This window comes from Myotis nattereri (genome assembly GCF_964212035.1).
Source record: "Myotis nattereri genome assembly, chromosome: 1".
Classification (NCBI taxonomy): domain Eukaryota; kingdom Metazoa; phylum Chordata; class Mammalia; order Chiroptera; family Vespertilionidae; genus Myotis; species Myotis nattereri.
Window position 1 is genome coordinate 149,632,268 of NC_138075.1, and position 24,863 is coordinate 149,657,130.

The window sequence follows — 24,863 nt, forward strand, 5'->3', positions numbered from 1 at the left end:
CACAGGTACTTTCATTTTGGAGTCAACAACCCTCATCAACAAAAATGGGGACCTGAGTAAGCAAGCTTATGTTGATTATAAAAACACAAAGAATATTGTTGTTTTTGCACATAAGTTGTAACTTGTATTCATTTACAACTTTATCTCTTCTCTAAACAATATTTTATTGATGGCATGTTGTGCTTTAGGCTCTCTGCTAGGTGTTAAGTTTGCAAGTATTAATAAATCTAAGTTCCAGACTCCTTATAGTCTTCTAGTGGCGTGGGCATGTTACCAAGGCAATAGGACCTGGTGTGCCTGAGTCTGTAAATATCCTGAACAAGGGCTTAAACAATGAAGAAGTTTACCTTTTGAACACAACAGTCTGATGTAAGCATCCAGAGCGACATGGCAGCTCCACAGTGTCAGGGACACAGGCCTCTTCTGCCTATTGCTCTGCCATCCCAGGGCATTGCCCATATCTGCATAGTCAAAAATAGTTCACTGTAGCCCTGGCCAGTTTGTCTCAGTGGATAGAGCGTCAGCCTGAAGACTGAAAGGTCCCAGGTTCGATTCCAGTCAAGGGCATGTACCTTGGTTGCGGGCACATCCCCAGTAGGAGGTGTGCAGGAGGCAGCTGATCAGTGTTTCTCTCTTATCGATGTTCCTAACTCTCTATCCCTCTCCTTTCCTCTCTGTAAAAAATCAATAAAATGTATTTTTAAAAAATAGTTCACTATACCCATGTTCCAGTCAGTGGATAAGAGGGCAAAAGGGGTAAGGGAAGGGCATATCTTTTACTTTAAAGAGCATGTCTCAGAAGTTGCACACACCATTCTGTACACAAAGCATTTGGAAAAGAACCCAGTCACATGGCCACACACACTGCAAGGGAGGCTGGGTACTTTGGTTCTCATTTGAGCAGCCACATATCTGATTACATCATTTTAATGCATAAGGGCACACCAGAAACTGCAGCATCTGCTTTAGACTGTTCCTCTGCTTTCTCAAATATGCACAATATGTACTTCGACAAAGGAAAGAAACTAACTTCTGAAAGAAAGATAGAGGAAAGTACAAAGGGAAGAGGTAACATGCTGACCAAGAAGGCCTTCAGAGAAGAACTGAAGTTCGTATGGTAAGCAGGAGTTCACGGAGATGACAGCTCCACAGGGGCATTTAGGGTGAAGAAAGTAAAAGCATGTTCGGTTTCATGGGAGTGTAAGCTTTGCTGTTGCAGTCAGGGAATTGCAAATGGATCTGTGAAGCCAAAGCACATGGAGGACTCAATGGAGATGAAATTGGCTAGATAGAAAAAAAAAAAGCAGATCGTAAACAGCCTTCTATGGCCATCTAGAAATGTGATTATTGTTCTGCAGGTAATAAGGAAATGGCTGATTAATTTTAGGTGGGAAAGTGACATAACTGTATTCAGAGAATAGATGAGCATGAAGACAGAGAAGACTTAGGAGGCTGCTGCAATTTACAAAAACAGGATTACAAGGCTATTACTTATAGCAATACCCATAAGAAATAGAGCTTCAGGCGACAGATTCTGTAGGACTTGGAATTAACTGACAGTAAAAATGAAGGGACAGAAAGATTATTGAATACCTGAGTAGTATGAGAGATACTAAGAAACACCTGAGTGAAAGTGACCGCTATTCACATAAAATAAGGATCTGAGATTCAAGAGCAGGTCTACAATGGAATTGTCATCAGTGTGTGATGTGGTAGTTACACCATTTGACATTAATCACTGAATATATATAGCTTGAGAAGAGAAGACATCTGAGGATGGAGCATTGCTTAGTATGCAGTGCCAAGTACTATCAGACTTCCAAACATAAAGCATTTTGGAAGTCCAATTTCAAAGTTCTGGTCCACTTAGGCAGTTATTGTATTGAAATACATCAAAAGTCACTGTAATTGGGAGCTGACAGGGAATCAATAAGGAGAAGGGATTCTGTTGCTTTCAGTAGAACAGGAGGTGCAGAACTTTAAAATAACTACTATAATAGAGTTTAAATTAAAAGATGGATGCAAATCTCAGGTCTGTCTCTTACTGGCAGGCTGACCTTGGGCACAGAAGAAGCAGGTCTTCAAAGAGGAAGAAAAATCATGTGCAGAAAGAAGCAAGGACAGGAAATTGAAAGAAAATGCTGCCTGTATTTCCATGATGTCTGATCTCCTTGGAATTCTTCCTTCCTACCTTTGAGTTCCATAAAACGCCATTGTAATTTATAATAGTTTTTCTTATAAAATTGATTTGTTTCTTACAACAGTAAGGTTCTAATATGCAGATGCACCATCCTATTAGAAGGAGAAATGTGATCCCCTCCAATATGGAATGTGTGTGTGTGTTTTTAGTTCAAGGCTGACCTTTTGGATTCAAGGCAAGAGAAAAGGACATATGAGGAGGAAAGAGAGTAGGAAAAAGTAACTCTATCTATAGCAGAGATGGTTAGTTACCATCCCATATACATTACCCTCTTTCGTCCATAGAAACCCACATTTTAATTGATAATTGGTTAAAAGCACCTTGGAATTTCCCTTATAGCCAGGCATGACATGTGACAAAATTCTGGATGAGACGTAAGTGGAAAACGATATGAAATTTCCTAGAAGACTGCTGAAAAAACACTAACTCATTTAGAAAATATCTGGTTGTCCTTTCTCCTTTCCCCCTTCCAGCATTCTGGACAGCTGACATGAGAGCAGGAATGCCAGCAGCCATCTTGGACCAAGAGGTGACCTTGAGAATGACAGCCTTCATAGGATGATGGAATCAGATGGCAGAAGGAACCTGAGTTTCTGATGACAATAGAGCCACCATGAGAGCCCTGTACTCTCTTTTTTGTTCCTTTCATATGGAAGAGAAATAAACTTTTATCTTATTTAAGACATTTAATAAGGATTTGCTGGTATATGAAGCTAAACCTAATTGTAGCACATACTTTTTAATATCAATATGCCTTTATATTATTCATTACAACTTAAATTCCTAATATTACTGCTGCATTTATCATAGTATTTCTTTTTTAAAATATATTTTATTGATTTTTTACAGAGAGGAAGGGAGAGGGATAGAGAGTTCAAAACATCCGTGAGAGAGAAACATCGATCAGCTGCCTCCTGCACACCCCCTACTGGGGTTGTGCCCACAACCAAGGTACATGCCCCTGACCGGAATCGAACCCAAGACCCTTCAGTCCCCAGGCCGATGCTCTATCCACTGAATCAAACCAGCTAGGGCCATCATAGTATTTCTTAGATTAAAAAATATATATTTATGAACTCTTCTTTCTTACATTTTTTAAAGATTTTTTTAATTGATTTTTAGAGAGAGAAAGAAAGGGAGAGAGAGAAACATCACTCTACTAATCGCTCACCGCTTGCCAACCTGGGTATGTGCCCTGACAGGGAATCAGAACAGCAACCTTTTGGTGCACAGGATGACAGCCAACCAACCGAACCACACAGGCCAGGGCCCTTTCTTAAATTTATCTGTAGGAATTCTGCAGGGGGCAAACAGCCATCAAATTAAGAAACCTGTTTTCAGATGCCAGTTATACCACTTTATGAAGTACTAGAACTTCAGGGACTTTTTTTATATCTTAAAATGAAGGATTTGAACTAAATGATCCTTAAAGGTCTCTTCTCTTATCCTGTATGTCTTATTTTCATCACATGGTTATTGAAAAGATCAAATATGTAACTACTAGTTAGCAAACACATAACACTGAGCCAGGCACTTATTAATTTAACCATCATAAAGACCTATGAGGTAGGTGTCACCCATTTTACACATAAGAAAACTGAGGTATACAGAGGTTAAATAATTTGCCTAAGTGACACAGCTTATACTTGGCAGAACCTGGATTCAAACCTCGGAAGTCTGGCTGGGTCTCTGATCTTAACCAGTGCCCTGACCTGCCTCAATAAACAGAGCAGTAAGTTAGCTCCACTTAACCAGAGGCTCTAGTCACTCCAGTACAAATGACTCAAAGAGCCTAACAGGACCCATCAATTTTATTTATAAAATATTTCTAGCCCTAGCCAGTTTGGCTCAGTGGATAGAGCGTTGGCCTGCGGACTGAAGGGTCCTGGGTTCGATTCCAGTCAGGGCACATGCCTGGGTTGTAGGCTCGATCCCCAGTAGGGGGTGTGCAGGAAGCAGCAGCCAATGATGATTTTCTCTCATCACTGATGTTTCTATCTCTCTCCCTCTCCCTTCCACTCTGAAAGCAATTAAAATATATATATTCCTAAAGGTGATTTCTCCCAACCCTTTAAACCCAGTATTGGTGTGAAGCTCATAGTGCAAAGGAGCTTCGAAAAGGCACCGTGCTGTGCTGTGCGTTGGAGGGAGACAGTTTCCCTGAGAAGCAGGACTGAAGAAATTTTTTCAGAATAGCTTGGGGAAGGAGGCTATTTCTAATTTTTAAATAATTAGGTAAATGAATAGATAAACCATTGTCTATCCTCTCTCAAGCTGGGTGCACCAGTGATGTCGCCACTGCCTTGCTGCAATGGGCTAAGCCCTGGCATGCCTGCTGCTGAGTGAGCTTCCGCATCACAGCTCCGGCCACTGCTCCTCCTCGCTTCCCTGGCGTGTGGCTACTGGGTTTTACATAGAAATGCGGGAAATGCCTTCCAGCTAATTTCTACATGAAATACAATATATTTGCCAGATAAGCTGGGCCCTCATAGTGTCCATAAATCAATTATGTTTATCCTTAGCCAAGAATGTACTAAAATGCTCTTTCCTCATTTTGAAACCCAATCTGATATTCACAGTAATTTTGCTGCCCTTCATATGAATCATTGTCTCATACTGTAGTTGTTAGTGCTGTGGCTGATTCATTTTCTGCTTTATAGTATTTGAAATGATCATTTCACTTGTGGTAGGATTTGGGGAGTTATTGAAGTAAATCCTTTTATTCACTAGACTTTTCTTCCTTTTTTTTTTTTTTTTTTTTTTTTTTTACCTCATCTTCAGTCTCTTTGTTCAAATTTTACACCAAAGTTTTCTGAAAGCTGTAGCAAGTAGGGAAAAAACAAACTGGTAAATCCCACTGAAGCCAGCAAAGCCATACAAATGGATTGCGAAGCCTCTCTCGCCACGACTATTCCTTGATCTTGCCTTTCTTAACAGAGTCTCACCACAGCTGTCCTATTATTTTCCCCTTTCATCCCTCTGAAATACATGTATGTTCACATTATGTGCTAAAACACTTTTAAAATATCAAAGTCTTTATTTCTGGTCATTATCCAAATACACACAGATAAATATGAGTTATTTTTTTAGGTATCATATATATACATCACCATTTTGGAAGAGCCACATTTAAAGAAAGATGGCTGCTGCCCTCATACCTCCAATATCCTATTATTTTGTGCATATGAAGAAGGTCTCATTGGATCATCTCTGGTTTAGAAGCTTTGGGATATTTAGTTTGGGGATTATGACCTGCTGCTCTGTCCACATTAAATGCTCCACTGTCAGAATTAGTGGAAATAGGTGGACTAGCAGAAGGAAGGCCATCTGACTCAGATTGCCAAAGCTCACGCGGAATGTAAGGAGATGGGAAAGCAGGAGTCTTTTGGACACTGTCATCACTATAAGAAACTGTATTGATAAAAGGGGGGACGTGCCACTGCAGATATTGATGAGGATCACTTCAGCAAGAAATTCCTTTCTTTCCATGACCACAGTCACAAGTAGATTCTATTTCAACATCCATGATGTAGCTTTACTTTAGGAGGGGTTGTTTATATTATATTCTGGTTATGGGGCTATTTCTTGCCTTAAAAACTGACAAAGGCCTATTCTCTTTTTACATTTAAAGTATTGAGCTTTTCATTTTGAAATTTTAGGTGTGAAATTCCACCTTCATAATGAATTTCTGAATGCTTGCAATGTGCAGTGCACTGTACCAACAGCTTTTCTCCAAAATCCTATCTGAACCTTAAAACAATCCTTTGTTATATTATCAACTCTTCCTTAAACATGAGGATATAAAACATCACATAACTATTAAATGCAAGATCCATGTCAAATCCCAGGCTTTGGAGACTTCAAAACCCATGTTTTTAACTACTAACTCATGCTACATTGTCTTTGCTCTCAGATGTAGATTGCCCAAGAGCTATGCTGTTTTACCCCACATCTTTTCATTAGCCAGTATGTCTTGGGGTAATCAATTGGTTTTTAGAAACTTCCTTTTTGCTTTCCATTTTCAGTGCTCACAGGATTGTGTGTGGTTCCTTTTAAAGAGTTAGAGTGAATACAGAACAATGGCATTATCCAAAAGGCGAATTTGTTTTAAATGGTTTCAACCATTTTCTTTTCTATCAACACATTTATTCTAAAAACCACATAAAAAAGACCCAGAACTAGCTGCATTTTTATATTGGCTGAAGATTATTCTGAATTTTGTAAAATGACTGGTTTTATAAGACATAGGATGACACACCTCTCTGCAACAGAGCAGCTGGTCTTACTCACAATGCGCAATTCAGCCAGCAACCCTCCTTCACCCTGGCTTCTCATATGGAGCTGCCATGACATCTAGTGGCCAAAGGTAAGGGAAGATACTCTTTATCCATAAAGAATATAGGAGTTGGAATTTAGAAGCATATTTACAATCTTATATAGCTAATGAAATTTTACATTTACACAGTGCTTTATCATTTACAACTCACTTTTTTATCAATTATTGATTTGTGGACTTGAAGGCAATATCTTTTCTATTTTGTTCAGATTTTTAAAACATTTATTATCATTGTTATACCACAGTAATGATTTATTCTGAGTTTATTCTAAAAGAATGGAATGTAGGCCTTAGCCAGTCCTGCTCAGTGGTTAGAGTGTTGGCCCTTGGACTGAAGGGTCCCAGGTTCTTATTCCTGTCTGGGGTACATACATCGGTTGCAGTCTCAATCCCAGGCCCTGGTTGGGGCACGTGCAGAAGGCAACCAATCAATGTGTTTCTCTCATCTCACATCCATGTTTCTCTCTTTCTGTCTCCTCCCTCCCTTCCACACTCTTAAAAAAATAAAAAAAAAAGAGTGAAATGTAGGATTTGATTCTTTGTGTTTCACTTCTACAAGAGTAACAAATCTTTACATGAAATGCAGATGATCAAACTTACATTCTTAGCAGTCTAAGAAACAAGTACTGAATTCGTATTAACTCAATTAAATTACAGTTAAATAATAATGAATATACATGTAAATTTTCTATGTCTTTTTTTAAATTTCCTATGTCTTTTGCTGAGTTAATTAAATGGTAACTTTTGCTAAATTTTAAAAAAATATTTAATGCTTTTAGAGGAAGTAATAGATGACCAGAAATTGGTTTTTAAAAATCAAAAACAATAATCAAAAATTAACAGCTTGGGATCATTTTCAGCAGATGTTTAATTTTAAAAGTCTATCGTCTAGTAATTAAGTGTTCTGTAATTTAAGGTAAAAGAAACCACCATATGCAAATGACCAGGAAAAAGGTTTTAAATGCTTTTCTTCTGATGTAATTTCTCAGCCTATGAAACTCCAAAAGCAGAGTCTGAGAGAATGTCTGATGCATGAGTGATTTATTTAAAATTCCAATTGCAGGAGCAAGAGTGAAGGATAGGACAGACCAGGAAGGATAAGAATAGATACAAAGGGAGGAAGCGCTGATATAAAAGTAGAATATGGACTTGGCTACTCTTAGGTACAAGTGGGTGGGACCTTCTGAAAAGACTTATTGAATGTACCATACCTCCAAATCATCCACGAGAAGGATGAAAGTATAGAGCATTTATCTGTCAGCTCCCATTCCCATTGGTCAAGCTTTGTCACATGGGTCACAAATTCTCCCACATTTCCATGCGTGTCCAAGCATCCCAGGCTGCAGATGTCAAAGAAGGCTCATATGGACTGAGGCCAGGCCATTCTGCTTTCACTTATGCAAAACAGGTCAACATGTGTGCAGACCTGTTCTCTGCAACCATGATTAGAAAGAAAATGAGGCCAAGTGGGTCTACAGTGTAAAGAGATGCCCAATACCTGTGTGTATGACCTGTGTTATCTTCATAATAAATAGGTCATTCAAGTTCATTAATAGGGGTACTTTTATATTTTATTGACATTACTAAGTATGTTGATTGATTGATATAATCATCACTCTGTCCAATACATAATAGAAGTCAAAATTACAAAGAGATCTTGAATCAGCAGTGAAATTCATACATCTTGAATGGCAATTATTTTATCAGTGTTAGTCCAAATAATGTGCACAGTAGGAATTATGTGGAAATATTCACTGTTGTAAAAATTCAACATTTAAAACCAATTATCTCTATATGAAATCTTGATATAGTAGAAATGGCAGGCTGCTAATTACAAAATAGAATATGGACAATGCTTTTCAACTTACTGCTGTCATAGATCATGAGAGGTTTTATATAGTCCACAATAAATGTGGCTCAGTGAGTCATTGATTCTCAATTTGATAGGTGAAGGAAAGCATGGTTCCCAATTATGAACCATTGATATAGGATATAAAGACATACATTAAAATATATGTAAATAAAAATATACACACATGTATCTATACGTGCATATATACACATATAGGGTGGGGCAAAAGTAGGTTAAAGTTGCTCATATGGAAAAGAATACAATAATAATACAAGAATAAACTCTGTGGTTCACATACTCACAACTGTAAACCTTTGCCTCACCCTGTATACATATGTATGTGTCTATGTGTGCATATTTGCCAAAGATATCTAAATGCATCTCCACAAAAGCTTGAATAATTAATATTGGCCTAAATAATAGTACTGAGAACTATTTATAGTTCCCTCTTTGTATTTTCTATTTTATTTGAATTTTCTATATCATTGTATATTATCTATTAGGCTAGAAAATAAAATAAAGCTATTTTTATCTAGAAAGAGAATTAAAGCCTTTGATATGTTATTCTTAAGCTGATAAAAACAATCTTTCTGTTTCCTTACAGGTCGTATAAGTTTCTGAACACCTATAACCAGATTTCATTTATTTCATCTGCTATGTTACTGCCATATTTGTGGGTCATTAAACAAGGACTAATATATATAAAGCCCATGCTTTCTTAAATATTAAGATAGAAGGAAGAAATGTTAACCTGTTTTGTGAATTTCAAAGAGCCCATTTCCTCCTCCCACAAGAGGCAACTCCTCACATTCCTTAAGGCTTTAGCAGATCCCTGTTCCCCGGGGGAGAAGCAGAGTGCACCAAACTTCAGGAGCCAATGCCTCCCTGATACATTAAGAAGTCAATAACTCACTTCTACCAGGATTAGATCATTGATTCCAACATGATCTTAACAGAAGTGTTTAATGCCAGCTCCCTCCCTGCTAAACCTCTTAGAATAGTTTGTTCTTAGGACATATCCTCCCAAGAGAGCAGCAGGGTAGATTCAAGCTAAGAAAGCTAAATCAACTCATCTTGGCCAGTAGCTTAGCTATATTGCTACTGAAAAAAAGTCTGTTACAAAATAGGAAGTCCTGTACCCTGAACCATTCACCACTTCCTACCGAGCCTAATAGAAGCTGTAAAGCTCCTGATGTTGGATTAGGCATTAGTAATCATGGTACCATATAAATACACTCCATGCTATAATAAATTCAATGAAAACGCAAAGCAGATTGTTCTTAAAAATCATCTAGTTTTTCTCTTAAAAATATGCATTTTACACACACACACACACACACACACATGCATGGATTTAAAAAAAAACAATAGCAAATAAATGTGAAAGTAAAATACTCCTAAAATTAAGGACAATCTCTTTTTCAGAAAGCTATACATAGCCCAGCCGGTGTGGCTCAATGGTTGATTGTCAACTTATGAACCAGGAGATCACAGTTTGATTCCTGGTCAAGGTCCATCCCCAATTCGGGGCATGCAGGAGGTAGCCAATCAATGATTCTCTCTCATCATTGATGTTTCTATCTCTCCCTTCCTCTCTGAAATCATTAAAAATACAATTTTTTTTAAAAAGTCAGTTGGGGTTTAAAAAAACAACAACAGAAAGCTATACATAATTCAACAGATTTTAGTAAGGATAGAAATGTTAATAAAATAATTTATCCTCATTTAGACAAAAGTTCAATTGCAATATAACTATTTATTAAACATACTTATAATCTACACATAAAAAATATCATTTAGTCTTTAAAATGAATAATTTAGAAATAAGTGTGACTGAAGAGATTTAATTTTAAATCCAGGTCAGATTTTAGGAGTGACTTCATGATGTACAACTATTCTGGGTAACAGGTATTATTAATAGCAATTTTGTAGACAAAGAAATTAAGGCCAATAAATACTAATTCTGTTGCTCAAAGTCAAATAGTAAGTAAGTGGAAGGACTGGTATAGAGCCTAGATCTTAACTTGTAAGCCCAAAATATGTGTGTGTGTGTGGGGGGGTGGGGTTCTGCATCATGCTTCCTCCTTGACATTACAAAGAGAAATTTATTGTTTGGGGTGGCTGAGAAAAAGTCAGTTATTCTTTTAACTTAAAAAATATATAAAAACACAATGTATCATTTATTTAAGAGAGAAATAATATGGGTAAGTTGGGAGTATATTTCATTAACAGGATGTTGTTGATGCCCTTTGAATGAGTTTAAATTACTGAAGTAGTAAAAAGGTACCATTATGAGTTGATTCATCTACATAAATCCTGAGGTTAGCAAAGCAGCTACCTGGCTCAGGTTCCCAATTGGAGCATTAGCTGAAGATGAAGAATGGCACAGGCCCTAGCTGGTTTGGCTCAATGGATAGAGTGTCAGCCTGCAGATTGAAGGGTCCCGGGTTTGATTTCAGTCAAGGGCACATGCCCAGGTTGCGGGCTCGATTCCCAGTAGGGGGCGTGCAGGAGTCAGCCAACCAATGATTCTCTCTCATCATTGATGTTTCTATCTCTCTCTCCCTCTCCCTTCCTCTCTAAAATCAATGAAAAAATATATATATTTTTTTTAAAAAGAATGGCACAGGGCTACCAGTCTTACCTCAGGGAACTGGTCCCAAGTTAACTAAAGATAGAGTGAACGTGTGAGTCAAATACAAGCTTTCTAACAAGTCTGCCTTTGAAGGGAGAGGGGAGTGTGATCTGTCTATTAAAATTATTGGAGAGAAAATAAAATCATTGGAGGGATGGTAGGGGGAAAAAAGCCTACTTAGCAAATATAAATAATGATGCTTGGAAAAGAAATGAGGACCACTCAGGGTTGTAGGAGAGACATTGCAATATCCACAGGCCTCGGTGCTACATGAAGGTCCTATAAATGGAAGACATGGCAGAACATCAAAACTAAAGCCAGAGCAAAAAGCTTGGCTCAGGCCCCTGCAAAGGAGAGACTACAGTGGAACTGAGAAGAATTGTGAGCCACCCCAAGATCTGCTGAGGAGAGAGTGCAACTTGAACAAATAGGAAGTCTAATAATTAAGCTGCTGGTACTCAGAGCCAGAGCTTAGAGTGAAGGTTATGTGATGTAAGAACCAGGTCTAAAATCATAGTACTCCAGGTTGACATGTGTGTGTAGTCCACGTGGTCCAGGAACCACGTGTCTCCCACCCACCCTGTACTTCACTGTCCTCTGGGGCACTGTCCTCTTCTGCCTTGGGTGCAACTGGGCTGCAGACACATGTTCTCAGCTCATTAGACATGTTTTAAGGCCCAGATCCAGAAGTGTTACACCTAATTTCTCATATACCTTTGGTAAGAATTTAGGCACATGGACACTCCTAGATCTAAGAAAGACTGGGACATGCCGTCCTTTACTAATCTAGTGCTATATAGTCTTTAATTTACCTTAGCTGCAATTCTATAATGATGGAGGGAGACAAATATTTGTGAACAACCAACACTCTTTACCTATCAATAGTAATCTATCCTCTATCTTCATTTTTATTCGCTTGCCTTTGATTGTACCCCTCCCTCCAGAAAGCTAGACGTTTAGAAAGGGCTGTAATTATTTATAGGTATGTTTATGATTCCTACAATCTTTATGTAGGCACTACCAGTATATAATCCACAGTGCAAGTTCATTTTTCCCTCAATAAATTGCTTTTTTATATTTATAAAATTCCAAGTTAGAAGAAATCCGTAAGATATTATTTGGATGAAGTGTCTGAACCAATGCCCAGAACAGCAAGAAGCAACCCTCACATGACAGAACCTAAACTTGAACATAAAACATATTACTGCAGTGTATCTTTTAAATTTCTTATCTTTAGTAATTAGCTTTTCTGTATCTATAAAAATCTGTGGGAACACATTAAAAGCACAGATTATCTTGATAACGAGGCTTTTTTTTTTTAAGAAAGAGATTTAAAGAATCCCTAATTATACAGAATATCTGGTTGAAAAAGTTTCAGTAAATCTGGCATGTAGCTGCATTACTAAATTCAACCATTAGAATATTAATTAAACTCATTCATATAAATTATGTATACAGTATATCATAGAAAAATAAATATTTATAGATCCTGTTAATGGCCTACAAATTGGAATTTTGATGCTTAAAAGTTTCAAAAAATTTTTTTCCGCCCTGGGAGCCGGGCTGCACTCCGCTGTGCTACCAGGAGCAAAAGCTGCCACGGAAGCCACTGGAGAGAGTTAGCGCCATGAGCCTGGCTGGGGACCGCTTCCGGCTCAGAGAGAAGCGCTTTTGAGATGCAAAGGCCCCAGGTGCGGACCAGCAGGTTTGTGACAACACAGGCCAGGCTGCGGGCGGGCGGGCGAATAGGGAATAGCGCCAGAGGGTAGTCAGCAGAGGCGGGAGATTCAGGGAGAATAGCGCCAGAGGGTAGTCAGCAGAGGCGGGAGATTCAGGGAGAATAGCGCCAGAGGGTAGTCAGCAGAGGCGGGAGATTCAGGGAGATTCCGCGCCGTGGGGCAGAGAAACGTTTACATTTGGTTCCAAGTGTGACGGACACCGCTGGAGGGTGTTAAGGCCGAGTGACCAGTGACCGAGTGACCGATCTACTATCTTAAGGTTCCCTCTGGCTCTATGAGAGTTAAAGGAGGCAGGAAGGGAGGTGGGGGTGCGCACCAAGTAGTGCAGGAGGTGAGAGTAATGGAGTGAAGGCTGTGGAGAACGCAGCTCCGGGGAAAATGGGGGGCGGGGTGGGGGTGGGGGGAGAATAACTGGCTGAGCCTGTTCCCTCCAGCAGGTTGGGCTGCTGGGCACTTCAGGCTCAGCCTCTCCTCCAAACGGACATCGCTCAAGCATTTAAGAAAACCAGTGTAAAGGGCTTCCCTTCGCCCCATTCCTGCGCCCCCACCTTGGCGTCCCCCCCCCCCATTTCTCCATCGCTAGGGATTCTTCCTATCCCTGCTCCCGGAACCCCAAAGCTGTATTCCACCAGGGACCAGGCCCGGAGGCGCAGGCAGAGCTCGCAGGCCCAGCCGGTCCCTCCGCCGTCGGCCTCCGCCCCTGACCCCGCCCCTGGCCCCACCCCTGCCTGGGACCCCGAAACTAGCCCACCGCAGTCAACCCCCGCCCCAAGCTCCGACACATGTGCCCCGCCCACGGCGGCTCCGGGGGGCCTCAAAGTTTCAAATTTTTAATACTTCAACTTGACATCATTTAATTAATTAAATTTATTAAAATAATTTTAAATTATTGCTTAACATTAAAGGGTTTCCTTTTTCAACCAGTTAATTACAGTAACATTAAAATTACATTTTTAATAAAATAATTCTAATCAACATGATTAAATAATTTTGAGGTTATGTTAGGTAAAGAAACAAATCTGAACAAACAGGGATTCTAATAATTAAGCAGCAGGTACTCAGAGCCAAAGATGGGTTAGAGTGAAGGTTTCCCAGTTTGTTTTCTTGAGAAAAGCAAACATATGATAGTAAAAGAATGTCTGTCTCAAACCATGAGCAAAATGCAAAGTACATAAAAAGGAAAACAATCTTTAGAAGTCAGTGAAGTATCTGAATATAATACTAAGAATCTACTTCAATTATCATTGAATGATTGAGTGTAAGATTTTTTTTTTTTTTTAGAGTTTTATATTTCTGTAAGGTGTTTCCACACGCAAAACAGACCAGTTTGGTGAATTACATGCACTTCTATTTATCCACAGAAAAAGATAATCATCAGGCCAGCAGCAAAACAGGCTCAAAGCACACAGTGCCAGCAAATCGTTGATCTTAAATTTAAGGAGAGAAGAAACAGACTCAGAGACGGTCGTTAAGGAATTCTGGCAGAATCTCTTCAAAGAGGGAAGATAATAGAAGTAATAAATGTCCCAGGGCACTGGTAGGAACAAATTATATAAATAAACTTAAGAAGAAGTTATACAAAAATCTTGGGCCCAAACAAATGTGAACCTGTAATTTACCAATGCAAACTCAGGACGGCAAGGCCTATTAAAAGCCATCTGACCTGCTGCTCCTCTGCTTTTTTGTCAGTTATAGGAACATCCTCTTAAGCTGTCATTTTTACAAATGTAAGCAAAATAATTTTATAAAGAGATATGTCTTTTAAAAAAAAACTGACTTTTTTTTAACTTATTAAACACTGCCTCCAATACACAGTCTAGATTTCCCTCTTAGCTTGAAGGAAAAGTGAGTGAATATTGGAACTGAAGGTTTAATTTAGAGTTCTTTTTTCTTTTCTTTTTTATATTGGGCAAGTTGCAAGACAATCCTGTGATGTCATTTTTTAAAAATTTTTATTGAATTTATTCTGGCAACCTCGGTGAATAAAATTATATAGGTTTCAGGTGTACAGTTCTATAATACAACATCTGTATATTGCATTGTGTATTCATCACCCCAAGTCAAGTCTCCTTCCATTCCTATTTATGCCCCCTTTATCCTCTTCTACCTCCACCCAATCCCTTTTTTCTCTGGTAATCACCATACTGTTGTTTGTGTCTATGAGGGGTTGTTGGGGGTTTTTTTGCTTAATCTCTTCACCTTTTTCATGCAGCCACCCCAACTCCCTTCTCCTCTGAAAGCTGTCAGTCTGTTCTCTGCATCTATGAGTCTGTTTCTATGTTGTTAGTTTATTTTATTCATTAGATTCCACATATAAGTGAAATTATATGGTACTTGTCTTTCTCTTACTGGCTTATTTCACTTAGCACAGTACTCTCCAGATCCATCCATGCTGTCACAAAGGGTAAAATTTCCTTCATTTTTATGGCCAAGTGGTATTCTATTATGTACCACAGTTTTTGTATCCACTCATCTACTGATAGGCATTTGGGCTGCTTACAAACCTAGGCTTTTGTAAATAACATTGCAATTAACATAAAGGTGCATGTATTCTTTCAAATTAGTATTTCAGGTTTCTTCAGATATATTCCCAGCAGTGGAATCACTGGGTCACAAGGCAGCTCCATTTTTAATTTTTTGAGGTAACTTCATACTGCTTTCCACAGTGGCTGCACCAATCTGCATTCCCACCAGAGTGCACAAGGGCTTCTTTTGCTCCACATCCTTGCTGACAGGTGTGAGGTGATATCTCAATGTGGTTTTAATTCACATTTCTCTGCTGATTAATGACACTGAGCATCTTTTCATATGTCTATTGGCCATCTGTATGTCCTCTTTGGAGAAGTGTCTATTCAAGTTCTTTGTCCATTCCTTAATTAGATTGTTTGTTTTCTGAGTTTTATAAGATCTTTATAAATTTTGGATAGTAATTTCTTATCTCATGTATCATTGATGAGTATCTTCTCCCATTCAGTGGGTTGTCTTTTCATTTTGTTGATTGTTTCCTTTGCTGTGCAAAAACTTTTTAGTTTGATTTTTTTTCTTTTGTTCCCCTTGCTCAAGGAGATTTAGCAGAAAAAAAATATTGCTATGAGGAATGTCTGAGATTTTGCTGCCTATATTTTCTTCTAGAATTTTTTATGGTTTTAAGTCTAACACTTAAGTCTTTAATTCAATTTGAGTTCATTCTTGTGTATGGTGCAAGGAGGTTGTCTAGTTTCACTTTCTGCATGTATCTTTCCAATTTTCCCAACACTCTTTTATTGAATAGACTATCTTTACCCCTATGGAAGATCTTACCTCCTTTGTCAAATATTAATTAACCTAAAAGCATGGGTTTATTTCTGGCCTCTTTAGTCTGTTCCATTGGTCTACATGTCTGTTTTTATTATAGAGTTTTTATTTAAATTATCATACCATGGGCTGTTAAATTACCCAATGATTAGTTTGCTTTGCAAACCTAAAACAGAACTTTTTAAGATAAACTTTAACTCACTACAAATCATAAAATTATTTCCATATAAAGTCTGTTTATTAAATGTGTTAAACTGTTTCTATAGTCCCTTAAAATTTATGGAAAGACAAAGAATTGCCTGGCAGGAATACCTGCAAAGGCAATATACATCTTTCCAAAAAATCACTTTTATACTATAAAAATAGATAGGACACAAGGAATATCTGAAATATCCAAGGCTGGGAATTGAGTTACTAAGTCTAACATGAGCCAAGATGATCTCATTCTTTGTGGAGCCATCCTTAAGACAGAGATTACTGTCCTAAATTTTCTCTCGTGGGCTTTCAATATTTTGGCTAATTCTAAGAGGAAACATTTCAGACTTCTTCATCTCCTGATTACAAGAAATGTAATAACTGATTGGGAGGTGCCCATTTTTGGATGCAAACAAATTCCTGAAAAAGATATGGTTACAAATTACTATAGCTCCCAGCAAAAAAGGTATAAGGTTAATATTTTAGCATCTCTGGAATATACCTGTTAATTGTAGAGACATTAGCTGTAGACACAATCATAGCTCTCCCTGAAAAAAAAGTCATTTGCTCTTTGAAAGCTCTCCCAGTTTAGCTTTGTAATGCCTCCCAACTGGCACAGGAAGCTATTAGGAAAATTATTAGCAACAAATGTCCTGCTTCTGTCCAACAACAAAGATTTCCTGAACTATAGAGTTGCACTGCTAAATCAACAACTAGACTTTTTTTTTTTCTATGATAAGCTCAGTAGGAATTAACAACAGTAGAAACCCTGTGAAGCTTCAAGGCTCCAAGGGGACTAGCTGGCAGATTCTAGAAAGGCTTCTTCCTGAATGACTAGCTGTAACCTCTATTAACTCTTTGGTTACCACACAGATACACCATTTGCATATTTCTCCATGACTCCACTTTATTGGAGCACCTCAGAGGGCTACCCAGTTTCAAAGAAGATATTACATCAGAATATTTTGTGGCAAGCTGTTAGCCTGTGAATCTGTGGTCATTAGGCATTGATTGTCTTTCCTTATTTTCACAAGTACTGGTGAAAGTGAAATTGTTCTTAACCCCCTGCTACTCCCCAAATGAAGTGCCCATGAACATACCAGTTCACAACACAGAGAACCAGCAGTCTAGTCATCTAAAATGCTTTCTTGCAAACAGATTTGCCACCTTAATTTCTTAGGAAGTTGTCATCAAAATTAAGCTCTCATAAGTCTCTAAAGAATCCTATCATTTGGGCTCATATCTAATATATCTCCGACTTGAGTCATACGAGTTACATAGAAGAGAAAGACAACATTACACGTGACTGTTTTGAAACAGAGATTGGTTTCTTCATTGCCCATGAGGAACGAGGAAAAATATATTTGTAACCGTCTTTCACCTGGAGTTTACAGGGCCTAAGGTCTGTTATTCTGAACAAAACTTCTCATGGAAGCAGTTTGATTTTTCTCATCGCTTTCACTTTCACAGGTGTGGCATGATACTGCTAAAATATATATTTAAGTGAAGTAAAGCAAGAATATATATTGAAGCCCTAACTGGTTTGGCTCAGTGGATAGAGCATCGGCCTGCGGACTGAAGGGTCCCAGGTTCGATTCCGGTCAGGGGCATGTACCTTAGTTGTGGGCACATCCCCAGTGGGGAGTGTGCAGGAGGCAGCTGGTCGATGTTTCTCTCTCATCGATGTTTCTAGCTCTCAGTCCCTCTCCCTTCCTCTCGGTGAAAAATCAATAAAATATATTTTTTAAAAAAAGAATATATATTGAAGTTAATTAATACAAGAAAAATCATGAGCTATATAGTTTGTATTTTAAACACCCAAATTCATTTGAAATGTATGTGCTCTTCACATCAAGGCCCTAAAAGGAGAATAAAATGCAAATTAAAGCTTATTAAATTAACACACTTTCATTTGCTCTATAATTAAATCCTCAGAAATAATTATCTGATATAGGTATTATCATCCTTATTCCCCAGTAGGTTGACTAAAACTCAGATGTTAGGTGATTTATGCAAGGTTATAAAGCTAGTAATTGATGGAATCTGATTTTGAACCCAAGATTTGAGAGAGCAAATCCAATATTTTTTTCACTAGGCCATGTTGCATCCTTACGCAGCACTCAATATTCTTTTTGGCTGAAGGACAATACTGAGAAAAGCTCAGCATATGACTCAACATACAATTCTGAGGTACCTGTGTAGATTTCCAACTTATGAGGTTCTCTGAGAGATAAGGAAGCAGCCAGAAGAAGAGCAATAAATTCCTGTGTCTTTCAACAGATAACACCCAGAGCCATTCATTTTAACCTTGGCAAAGGTACACCGACTTTTGGGTTATTTTCTTTTTCTGGATTTCATTAAGATGGTGCATGTGTAAATCAAAAATAGAAGGATGAAAATTGGAAAAAGAAAAATAACTCAGTGTGTAAAGAAGACCAGTATTTATTTTATAAATATAATACTCTTTATAAAATAGATTATCTCTAACACTTTTTATTTAATTTATGTAAATTAAATTTTGTTTTAAGTTTCTTGAAGGAAATAATTACTCAAAAGAACACTTTAATGCAAATTTTGTAAGCAAACATTAATCTTGAACATATCTGTCTGTGAGTAACACAGCACAATGCCTATCAGGAGGGACTTGAGAGCCAGACTTCCTATGATTTAATTCTGACTCCTCCACTTAACAGCCCTGTAGCCTTGAGCAAGTTACTTAACTTCTTAGAATCTCAACTTTTTCATTTGTAAAATAGGAGGCTCATAAAAATAATGTCCTCCTCAAGAGTTACTGTCGGAGTTAAATAAAATATATATATTAAATACTTGGAACTGTTACAAATTTCTGCTTATTTGGGATCTAAATAACACATAGATGATGATGATGATGATGATGATGATGATGATGATGATGATGATATAAAATTACCATAACCATATTAACTACATTATTGACCTCTATAGTGTATAGTACTTTGGTTATAAACCAAATCTCTACAACTAAAAACACTGACAAGCCAGTTCTCAGATGCATGGGAAAGAGTGATTGAGTAAGTAGGAATATGAACTGAAATAGATAGATGATAGATGATGATAGATAGATAGATAGATAGATAGATAATTATATACTTACAGAGATAAAGATACATACAATAGGTACGCACACACACACACACAAACATAACAATCATGTTGAAACAAACTTGATCAGTGAAGTGAAATGACAGTTTACTTACCTGAGCATATAAAGATTTTTATCATTATTGATTTGAGAGAGAGAGAGAGAGAGAGAGAGAGAGAGAGAGAGAGAGAGACATCGATTTGCCGTTCCACTTGTTTGTGGATTCATTGATTGATTCTTGTATGTTCCCTGACTGGGAATTGAAATTGCAACCTCGGTGTATCGGGACAATGCTCTAACCAACTGAGCTCCCCAAGCAGGGTACACGAAATCTTGATGCTTTAAAAATTGTTCTGGCCCAGATGCCAAAAAGTCTGAAGTTCTGCTATTAAATGACTCACTTTATTGAATAAACTTTCCTCTTTTTTGTAACAAAATTGCTCCTAAGAGGGATTAGTCACACATAATAAATTTAATCAGGTATGTGACCCATCAGATTCTCTTTCCTAGAAAAGTGAAGAAGCACAGGGAAGAAGAGTTCCATCTTAAGTATTCTTCTTGGGAGAGGAAGGAGGGACAGACGTGGAAAGGAATAAACGTGTCGGGGATCCACTAAAAGAGTGTAGAACTAGCTTAATTTTCTTCATTTCACATCCTCTAGACCCTGCCTGGTGAACTTCTCTGTTAAGGGTCAGAGACTACATATTTTAAGCTCTGCAGGCTTTACATTCTCTGGCACAACTACTCAACTCTATCACCAAAGCACAACAGCAGCACCAGATAACACTTAAACAAATGAGAGTGGTCTGCGCGCTGATAGAACTCTATTTACAAATACAGTCTTGGGTCCAGATTTGGCCTCGAGATGTACTAGTAGGTCCCCTGCTCTAGACCAGCAGCTACTTGAGTTTCCTGAGAAAACCCTTGCCATATTGCCCCATAGAAAATATAATTAGTAATAAAACTTTGAAAAAGGTATTTATGAAAAGAGAGTAAAAAGAACAAAAACATTCACATGTTTAAACTTTTAGTCCAAATAAAATGCAAAGTAAACCCAAAGCTCTATTGTATAGTATACTATATATTTATTTAATGCTGACGCAAGAACCCAAACCTGTAGAGAACTTTTATAACAATTTATTTGTGAAAACAGAAGATATGCTAGAAGGCAAGATCTCAACAGAGGGAGAAAAATGCTTCAGAGAATAACAGTTTGCAGTTGCTTTTATGGATCTGAGATTACGGAGGTAAGGTAAGCAAGATTGCCTGAAGGTGGAAGAGAGCAAGGTGGAGATTGGATTACAGATTAGTTGAGATTATGTGCTCTTGACAGTGGCCAAGCTTTAGGAGGGGTTTGAAAGAGTGGCAGGTATTACACAGAGGGGTCTAACAGGGGCATTTCAGAAATGTGTGACCTTAGATGCACAGGAAAAAAAGGACAAGGCTTGCTTAAGGCAAAGATAAACCTTTTACTAAAGAAGTTATATGCCTGGGGCGTGACTACCCACCATGTCCTGCCCATTCGGAATTTATGATCAGGTCACCCTAAGAGGTTACTTACGACAGAACCCCCTTTTCATCCACAATATAAACCCTGTAACTGAGAGAACACACAGGCCCCAGGTTGCCTCATATTGGTTTTCTGGAATTTGTATGAGTTATTCTGTCTCAGGGTTTTCTTGTTCCGTACTCTCCACAGAGATTTCCCCATTTTAACAAATAAGGAAACTATGGATGAAATCGGATGAGACCTCTTCAAAGGCCTTTTCAATGAGAGGAAAGTAGAGTCTGCTTTTACTGTAAAAAAGTCAGGTCATCCTAAGGCGGATTGTAGAAAATTGAAATGGGATTTGGAGTAAGAAAGGAGACAGAAGCAAGCATTGGGCTGCTCCAAGGATTGCAAGAGGGATTTCCCCTTCTCTTTTCCAATACTTTCTGAGAAATTGAAATTACCATAAAAGGGGAAACTATTAAGGCCCTCATAAATACTGGGGCTACTTTATCTGTTCCTGACCCTGCCTAATGAAGTTGTCCTCTCCCTCAGAGTAAAACTTCTGTACAAATGGTAGAAATATCCAATCAACCAATGTGTTTTTAAATCAGAACTTATTATTAACTTTGCACAGTGGCAGTATCATAGCCAATGAGGTTTATCTGAGGTGCAATTATTGCTAATTTAAAAAAATTAGAACTTATTCCCTTTCAGCTAGGGAATGTTACAGGACAATATATACATTTTTGCTAGTCACATCTGCCACAGTTCATCTGATAAGGTGGTCTTTCTTGAAACCCATGATATGCCCACATATTTTTTTCTAAGAAGGGAGAAATGTATTTCAGAACTAAATGAAATCGATGCTGAACCAACGGAGGAAATCATAATTTTAATGGAACTTTGACAAGAGAAAACTAATCTTGAGACTGAACATTTGCTGCAGGATGTTCCTATGGAACTCTGGAATCTTTTCAGTACAGATATGGGAAGATCAAGTCAGCCACTCTTATCAAAATCATCATTGACAATACTTTACCTCTCCCTAATATTCACCAATATCCTTTAAGACCTGATGCACTAGCTGGAATTAAGCCCATTATATAAGACTAGAGGCCTGGTGCATGAATTAATGCACTAGTGGGGTCCCACGGCCTGGCCTGCAGGGTCAGGTCAAAACCAGCTCTCTGACATCCCCCAAGAGGTCCTAAATTGCAAGAGGGTGCAGACCAGGCTGAGGGACCCCACTGGTGCATGATCGGGGCCAGGAAGGGACACGGGAGATTGGCCAGCCAGAGAGGAACCGTGGGAGGGACCCAGGGCTTGTCTGGCCCATCTTGCTCAGTCCCTATCGGCTGGACCCCAGCAGCAAGTTAACATACTGGACTGAGCGTCTGCCCCCTGCTGGTCAGTGCATGTCATAGCGAGCGGTTGAGCGGCCTCAGCATATCATTAGCATACTATGCTTTGATTGGTTGAATGGACAACCGGACACTTAATGTACTAGGCTTTTATTACATAGGATTACTTTGAAAGGGGGTTTATAATTCCATGTACAAGCCCCTGTAATTCTCCTACCTTCCCAGTAAAGAAACCCAATGGAAAAGGGAAAAGATTTATACAAAATCTCAGACCTATAAATAAAATCACTATTTCCATACATCCTGTGGTTCCAAACCCACATATCTATTACTAGCCATTCTTGTGGACTGCCAATATTTTTAGTAATAGATTTATGCAGTGCCTTTTTCAGTCTTCCTATAGAAAAAAACAGTCAATATCTCTTTGCTTTTATGAAGGAAGATTACCAATTTACTTGGACTGTAATGTCCCAGGGGTATACAGAGAGTCCCACCTATTTCTTTCAGACACTAAAGGCTGATTTAAGTTATGTTGATTTTCCCAGAAATCCCATGCTAATATAATGGATGATTTATTTTTATGCTCTAAGACATTACTAGACTCCCAAAAGAACACAATTATCTATTGCAACACTTAGCTGTAAAAGGATATATGGTCTCAGAGGACAAGCTTCAGTTCTTTTTGCCCAAAGTAAAATACCTTTGCCCACCTTATATCTAATGATGAGCTACTAATTAACCCTGAAATACTTAGAGGAATCCTATACTTTCCTCTTCCAAGGACAAAGAAACAGATTAGGGTAACTGTAAGATTGGATACTGTCACAATTGGGCTCCAAATTTTTCATTAATATCTCGACCTCTATATGCCTTATTAAAATCAGATCAACCTGATCCAACCCAATGGAACCCTGAAGGGAAATAAACTGTAAAAGATCTAAAGGAATAAGTATCTAAAACTCCCACTTTGGGACACCCTAATCATAAACTTTCTTTCTTCCTTTTCATGCAGGAAAATAAAGGAATGCTTTAGGACTTCTAACTCAGAAACATGGAGATCATCATAGGCCTATAGAATATTATAGCCAACAATTAGACTCAGTAGCAAAAGGTCCCCTTCCCTGTATGAGGGCCACTTCTGCTATAGCCATGTTGTGCAAACAAACAGAGGACATAGTTATGGTTCTCCTTTAACCATTTATGTTTCTCATTCTGTTTAATCTTTGCTAAACTCTACCATACTCTGCATTCTTGGTCAGTACCTGGCTGCTTATGAAGTATTCCTGCTTTCTGCACCTAATATTATCTCAGTTCAATGTAACAGTCTTAACCCAGCAACTTTACTGCCTTTTTCACGAAATGAAGACACCCATTATTGCATTTTACTTACTACAAACTACCTTCTTGCTCCTAGGAATGATTTATAGAAAACTCCTATTGATAATGCTGACTTATTTTTGTTTATAGATGGATCCTATCTCAAAGACAAACAAAGACATTACCAAGCTGGATATGTAGTAACTTCCATGGTGGATGTAACTGAAAGTTCTTATTTACCTAAAATTACAAGTCTGCCCAACAGACCAAATTAATTGCTCTTACTCGAGTTTGTTCATTGACCAAAGCTCAAGTAGCCAATGTTTACACTGATAGTCATAGCTATGCCTTTGGTGTAACACAAAACTTTGGAATGTTGTGGAAGCAACAAGTTTCCTTAACTTTCTGAAGGCAGTCTACAAAAATGGAAAACAGGCCAGAGCCAGTGTGACTCAGTGCATAAAGCGTCAACCTACAGACTGAAAGTCCCAGGTTCAATTCCAGTCAAGGGCACGTGCCTAGATTGCAGGCTCGATTCCTGACCCTAGCTGGGGTCCATGCAGGAGGCACTCAATTGATGTGTCTCTCTCACATTGATGTTTCTCTCTCTGTGTCTCTCCCCCTTCCCTTCCACTCTTTCTAAAAATCAGTGGGAAAATATCCTTGGGTGAGGATTAACAAAACAAAACAAAAAATGGAAAACAGGTTGTAGAATCATTAGATGCCCTACTGCAAGCAAAACAACTGGCAATTATCAAAATTCCAGGACATTTTAAAGCTACCGTCATGGAAAAGCAAAAGGAAATGATTTAGCTGATGCTGCAGCTAAGTAAGCAGCACTTAGCAATCAAATTATCCAGACCTGAGAATGTCCTTTGCTTCCTGATAAACCAGTAAAAGTCTCTTTTACAGTTCCAAATACTCTAAGAAGATATGGCAACAAAAAAGGGGGACCTTTAATCCAGACAAACAAATATGGCTTAGACCCAATGGGAAACCAATCTTACCTTTATGGGCTCAATTGCCTTACTTCAAAATGTACGTATACTAATGCATTGGGGTCCTGAAAGATGATTTGTTGAAGTAAACAATGTTACTGAAAACCTTCTCTCACTGTAGATGATAAAGTGAATGACAGATTCCCATGGAAAACCACTCCATGGATCCCAGGGACATTTCCCACTCCCTTTAGGTCCATATGAGGATCCAAATGCTACCATCTCAAGGATCCAAATGTGAGTTCATTGTGAGTCGTATGTTCTCTCACTGAGCTTGAGGCTTTCCTTAGGGGAGTGACAGCCTTAATAATAGATAAATATTT

General features: G+C 38.3%; 1 pseudogene across 1 annotated transcript in view; it reads left to right on the plus strand.

Annotated features, from left to right (window-relative positions):
- The first annotated feature begins 1,001 nt into the window (after window positions 1-1,001).
- LOC308531489 (proline-rich protein 11-like) overlaps window positions 1,002-24,863 on the plus strand; it is a 72,621-nt pseudogene continuing 48,759 nt past the window's right edge. The window contains exon 1 of the transcript in view: window positions 1,002-1,117. The product of the transcript in view is annotated as a proline-rich protein 11-like (transcript). The remainder of the gene's footprint in view (window positions 1,118-24,863) is intronic.